Consider the following 6,889-nt stretch of genomic DNA (forward strand, 5'->3'; position numbering starts at 1 on the left):
CTCAACATGGTTTTTACTACCCAAATATGAGCTTACTCCCGTAGCCAAAAGGGAAAAAATCATCAAAAATTTCCATTCAATAGCTCAAAACTGCAAGATTAATACTAATAATTTTGTCAAAATTTTAGAACCGTTGATTTTACCGTATAACTGCTGATGTCAATTCTGATTATAGCAAGTACAGACCTTGGAGGCTTGTAGTATATGTGGAGATTCTCCTTGGCCGTCTAGTAAGGTAACGACAAAAAACTTCTGTCTAAAATGTATTGTGACCATCGTAATAGCAAAAGCAAACAACTCAGAGGTTGTTTATATAACACTAATTGAAATGAGTCTTAAGCCACCAACAAACCATTTGTCTCTTCCTGTTTGCAACAAAGGAAACTAAATATTAGAGATGGAAATGATAATGAAGCCTGAATTGTGCCTTGGAAAACGACATATGTGCTTGATTGAAGGCCATAATAATAATAATGTTAGAGATACTAAGCGTGTAAAGAGATGGAGAAGATATTTTCCTTCTGTTTCACTAAGCTGCAAAGATCAACAAGTTGATCAATCTACACCAACAATAGCAACAACTACCATTACGGAAGCTCAAGATTTCACGGGGTCAGTGTTGAGATTGGTTAGATATAATGGTTAAGTTGTTTACATAATGAGGTGCAAAACACTCAACGATTTTCACTTAAGTTGAAATGAAAACATGAGATTGTGTAGTAGGCCTCTAAAATTGACTTTTGTGGGTCTAAAGTGATACAATGAGATATCTAAACATTCCCAAAAAGTTTGGAGGCATTTAGAGACATTTTGGGGTCATGCTCAGGGCGTTAATACAGAGGCATATACGTTGCATAGCCTGTGGGAGGCGTCACATTACCTAAAAGTGCCTAGGCGGCAAAACCCCCAGCAGGTGATGCATCGCCACCTAGCAGGCTACACATTGCCTGGGCGGTCTATACGGGACTGTAAAGTTACGTGACTTACCTTCAAATGATGTGTTTCAAAGCTCTGATCCTGTTGGTTGGACTTAATGACAATGCCTACACTATAAATAAGGGTTATTAGAGTTGAAAAGCCTTGATCAAACTTTTAACTCTCTCTCTCTAGCTCTCAAAGATCATAAGTTTTCCCCAAGAATAGCAAGTATTGCTTGAATTGGTGAGTTTTAAAGACTTGTTCAATCCCAAATCTTATATTTTCTTGGTGAAGCTTCAAGCAACAAAGGGAAGGCTTGGAGTAGAGATTTTGGAAAGTGATGCTAATTCGTGTATAAGCCTTAGATGTTCTCCATGTTTGAAGATTCAAGTGCTCAAAGCAAAATTGTATCTCTCTAACACTTAACTTTATAATTGTGTTTATTATTGTTAGTTTTAATGATTAAAGGATTATAGATTTGTGTTACAATTATTTAATATTATAATCTTTAAATATCAAGATTTACATTCATATATTGAGTATGTTTATTTGATTATCAAGATTTTTATTTATACTTTGAATTAGAACCTTGATTAGAATCTAGAGTTTGTAATATTGAATTATTCCCATTATTCATTGTTGATCTAGAAAGTTTAAAGCCACAATTTCCCAAGAGTCAATGGGTTCGGCACACAGATATGGCTCCATATTCATTTTTGTAGTATGGAAATATAAAACTTTTTAATTAGTTTGAAATGTGTAACTAAATTGAAGAAACATTATAATGCAGGCATAGATGGACAGGAAGGTATGAGGCTCATTTGTGGGACAATGGGTCCCGGGATCCAACTCAAAGGAAGAAGGGAAAGCAAGGTATAATAGAACTTGTCTATTTCTAATTTCTGGTCATCCATTTAATCATATTTCTCAATCATCATAGTGATTTCTTATCAATCTTTCTTTATTGTGATCTTGGAACGCCTGGGATTGTAATGGAGCAGTTTATTTGGGGTGAGTACTTTATAGTTTATCATGGTCATTTTTACATGCAAAAGACTAATCATTCATTATGAGGGAGACTAACAACTCAAGGGACTGGTGAACTAATCATGAGCATATGATGAAGAAGAATCTGCTGCCAGAGCTTCTGATTTAGCAGCATTTAATTATTGGGGACCAATGACTTTTACCAACTTTCTGGTAAATTGACACAAAACTTAAATTGGGGGAGCTTTTGGAGATTTTTTAAACAAAAAATCAGCAATATCTATATTGATTTCTCGATGTTTTGATCAATGTTTCTGCAGGTATCAGAGTACGAGAAAGAGATAGAGATAATCCAAAACGTTACAAAGGAAGAGTACTTGGCCTCTTTAAGAAGGCATTTTCATCAGTTGAATATAGTACTTCCATGTATATAGAAGAAGCAGTGGCTTTTCAAGAGGTGTATCCAAATACAGAGGAGTTGCATAGTACTTAAATTTAAACGAGTTAACATGTTACCTAGTTTAATGATTACCATCAAAGTTGTTAATTATTATTGACTAGTTAGTACTACAATTTCGTTTAAGGTTGAATTCTTGTCTGAACTACAGGCATCATCATAATGGAAGATGGGAAGCGAGGATAGGAAGACTGTTTGGAAACAAATATCTTTATTCGAGCTCTTACAGTGAGTTTAATGATTCCTAATATCATTTTTTTTAACTTTTGAAAACAAACAAAGCAAATATGTTACCAACCAAACCAAGATTCACACACACCTGTATATAAATATATGTTGTATCATTTAAGTCAAAGTATGTATCATTAATTTCCTTGTTAAAAAATTGTTGCAGGCACCCAAGAGGAGGCTGCTCATGCATATGATATTGCAACAACAGAATATAGAGGCATTAATGCAACGAGAGACATTGACTTGAGAACTTACATAAGATGGTTGAGACCAATTTTGAATTCTGTTGGAGCTCAAGAACAAAATCCTCTAACTACTACATCTACAAACTCTTAGTCTCAACCATTGACAACATCCCCTTACCTCATTACAAGCAATGAAAGAGCAGAGAATTCATTTTTGCATCCCAACCCCTTTGTAGTAAATGACATAAAAATCTCAAAACGACAAGCACCCATAAGTCCTTTCAACAAATCTTCTTCCCCAACAGCTCTTGGCCTCCTTTTCAAGTCATCAGTATTCAGGGATCTGGTTGAGAAGAATTTATGCACTGAGAACAAAGAAAGAGAAGAGAATGATGAGAAGAACATGTTGGGCGATAAGGCTAATAACATTTGTTTTGTATTACAACTCAAAGCAATAATCACAAGTATTCTAACTCTAATGGAAGATAATCACAAAGTACATAACATAAATAAATAAGTGAGGAGTTGACCTTTCTTGAAGAACTTTCAAACATAAAATCACAAGTCTACGATTTTATGTGAACCACAAATTGTTACAAGACTTGACACAAATGAAGATTTGTTATCCAAAAATCTCTATTCCTAGCCTTCTCCTTGGAATTGTTTGAAGCTAAAACAATGGAATAAGAATGAGATTCACAAGCCTTGATCCTTCATACAAGTCAAGCTTTCCTGATGAAGATCTTGGAGAAAACTAGTAATCTTGAAAGCTAGAGAGAGAGAAAGTGTGTGTGTTCTTTTACTGAGACAGAGAGGTGAGTGATCAAGTCATCAATTAACCCCAATGAACCCTTGAAATAGCATAAGAAACTCATTAGACTCAACCAATGAGATTAGATCATTTTAATTTGAATTTTGGAGCCAAAAACACGTCACTGTACGAACTCGTATGGATAGCCAAGGCGACACGTCGCCTGTCACCAGGCGTCGCCTAGTACCAGGTGACACGTTGCCTGGTCTATTATTTCGTGGCCACACCGATACCACTGACTTTGTGCTCCAAAACATATCTCAAAACATCCCAAAATGCTTCCAAACTTTTTGGGTACTCTCATATACTCCAAAGAAACACTTTGGACCCAAAAAATGATTTATAAATGCCTATGTCGAAAGTCAACTCTCACATATTGAGTTTTGTGAAATCGTTATGGTTTTTGAACCTCTTCGTGCCTAACCAATTTCACCATATATTTAACCAAGTATAACAGAACCTGGGGCAAGAGAAGAATGATCACTTTGATATGATTTCCTTTGATGGTATCGGATATGTGAATTGCCCTGGTTTGGAGTCGAATGGAGAGAGCACATTGTTGTTTTGCAATGGAAGGGGACAATCCTTTTGGAATTTTCCCTTAAACTTGTCCTCATCTCATCATTTCAACTAACATTTTAACTGTAAGCTCTAGTTCTCTCTTACCAAGTGATGCTTAAATGTGTAGTCCTAGATTTGTAGTATATATTAATAATGTGCATTTTGTTAATAATGTTACTCATTGCTTTCTTAAATAGGAGGTTTGCATATGGTTATATTCATGTATAAAAAAAGTTGAAATTAGGAAAATCACTTTGATTTAATAGTTGGTTTAAGAAAAGTACGCGATTATAAATTATTGGAAGAAGATTAAATATAATAATTTAATTTCTAGTGAGAAAGATAGTATAAATTAGAGGGTAAATGAAACTAAGATAAATTTTTTCTAAGACAAATAGTAATAGACTAATAGTTAACTACACATTTCATCCTTAGAGGTATCGAGACTGTATATCTATGTTTGGTACCAAGGAAATAAGAAAAAAGGAAAATATAGCAGGAATAGAAAATTATAAAGAAAGAATATTTCTTTCCTAGTTGTTTGGAAAGTAGGAAGGAAATAAATTATTTTTACAATAATATTTTAGTCTTTTAACTTTTATTTATTTGTAGGAGAATTTTCTTTTCAAATTGGAATGGAAAAAATTTGGTGGGCCCCATTCCATATCCTTACTCTCACTTTTCTCTTATTTCCATTTTTCCTTCTTACCAAACAACTCAATTTTATTTTTATTTTTCTTCACTTTTTAATAGCTGGGAAAATGCAGAGAGAAGCAGAGGAAAAATGAAGAGTATTTTACTGATTCGTAAAATTGTATCTCAAATACAAGGGGCTGTGCTTTTTATATATGAAGCCCTAAAATAGATGGTTACAATCAGGTCCAAAGAGTAACTATAGTAACATAATTAAGTTACTGTAACTAATGTACATAATAGATTGATTTGAGTTAGTTTTATGCTAACTAACCACTGAGACTATCCTAATACACCCCTTCAAGATGTAGTGTAGATGTTAATCACACCCATCTTGCTGACCATATCTAGGAAAGGATTAGGCAACAATGCTTTGGTGAATATATCGGCTAAGTTACTCTTTGAGGCAACATGAACCATCTTGAGTGTTCTAGAAGTGACCTTCTCTATAACAAAATGATAGTCAATGTCGCCAGGTTTTGTTCTCTCATGAAAGGTTGGGTTTTCGGAGAAGTGAATTGCAGCTTGATTATCATAGTAAAGTATAGCTGGTTGTTTGTGCGTTATAAAGAAGTCTTCAAGAAGAGCATGGAGCTAAGTAATTTCACAAGTTGCATTGGCCATGGCTCGATATTCTGCTTCAGCTACAAACCTTGACACTGTAGGTTGCTTTCTGGACTTCCATTAGATGAGAGAGTGGCCGAGGAATAGACAATGACCTGAAATAGAGTGCCTTGTATCTTTACAACTTCCCCAATCACCATCAACAAATATTTGAACTTGTTGCTCATTTTTAAGACTTGTTTTTGCATAAGCTAACAATCAATGAGAAGAGTTAGAGGGAAAAAATAATCCTTGCCATGGGTACCTTTTAAGTATGCGTTTTGCTGCTTGGAGAAGTGGTAGTCGAGGAGATTGAAGATATTGGCTGAGTCCATTGACATCAAATGAAATATCAGGTATTGTTATTGTAAGATAGATTAGTTTTCCAATGATACTTCAGTAAGTGGTAGGATCTGAAAAGGATTTCACCTTTATCCTTGCTAAGTTTCAAATTTGGTTCCATTGGAGTATTAGCTTGTAACGTCCCAAATTACCTAATAAGGATTACGGCCTTGATCAGGGGGCCAAGATGGAAAATTATGGAAAATATATGCATGTTTAGGTGTATTAAATACGCATGTGGGCCTATTTCATCAGAAGGGCAATTTTTGTAATTTTGCCTGTTATAGGTATATTTGGAGTATATGTGCATATGTGTGATGCATGTTAGAGACCATATTATTATGTGGATATATTTGGGTTACTCGGCACGAGGCGATCCTATGGAGCAAGTTAGTGGGAAAGTCACAACGGGACCAGTATTTGACTCGGGGTGAGTCAAGGGGTATTTTGGGTATTTAGTACATTACCGAAATATTGGGTAATGTGAATGAATGTTCAAGGATATGTTTGGAGTTAGTGAGATCAAGAGCAAATTCTGGGGATTTTGACCATTTTACCCTCGGGGATGTTTTTGGTACACCGAGCCTTGGGATTTGCTTAAGGTTACTTGAGCTCTAAGTAACCTCCCATAAACAGAAAACACGTTCAACTCTCTCGTTCTCTCCTTTTCCACTAGTTAGCATTTTCGAAGGAAACTCGAGTTTTAGAGCTCGGATTCAAGCTAGGTTAGATTCATAACAATTCTAGGGAAGATTAGAAGCTTGATAGCCTAAGGATTTAGCTGGAAAATGACTTAATTAGAGGTAATTTAAGCTTAAAGTTTATGAGTTTTGTTTCCTTAAGCTTAGATTGGATTTTGTGGTTTTTATGAGTTTTCGATTCGTTTGTAACTTGGGTTTTGTTGGTTTTGAGCTGCTGAGTTGATTGGGAACTTTACTTTTGAGATTTAGCTATGTTTGGATAGGTATTTGGAGGGATTTGACTTGTGGAAAACGGAGAAAAAATAAACAGAGTTTTCATGTTGAGCTGCGACCTTGTTCTTGGGGCGCCACGAATCTCTTAGATGGATGTAGAAGCACGTGCCTTTAGGCCATTTGAGCC

General features: G+C 35.2%; 1 pseudogene; it reads left to right on the forward strand.

Annotated features, from left to right (window-relative positions):
* Positions 1-397: 397 nt before the first annotated feature.
* On the forward strand, positions 398-4,960 carry LOC133825001 (AP2-like ethylene-responsive transcription factor At1g16060; annotated as a pseudogene).
* The last annotated feature ends 1,929 nt before the right edge of the window (positions 4,961-6,889 follow it).

This window comes from Humulus lupulus, chromosome 3 (genome assembly GCF_963169125.1).
Source record: "Humulus lupulus chromosome 3, drHumLupu1.1, whole genome shotgun sequence".
Classification (NCBI taxonomy): Eukaryota; Viridiplantae; Streptophyta; class Magnoliopsida; order Rosales; family Cannabaceae; genus Humulus; species Humulus lupulus.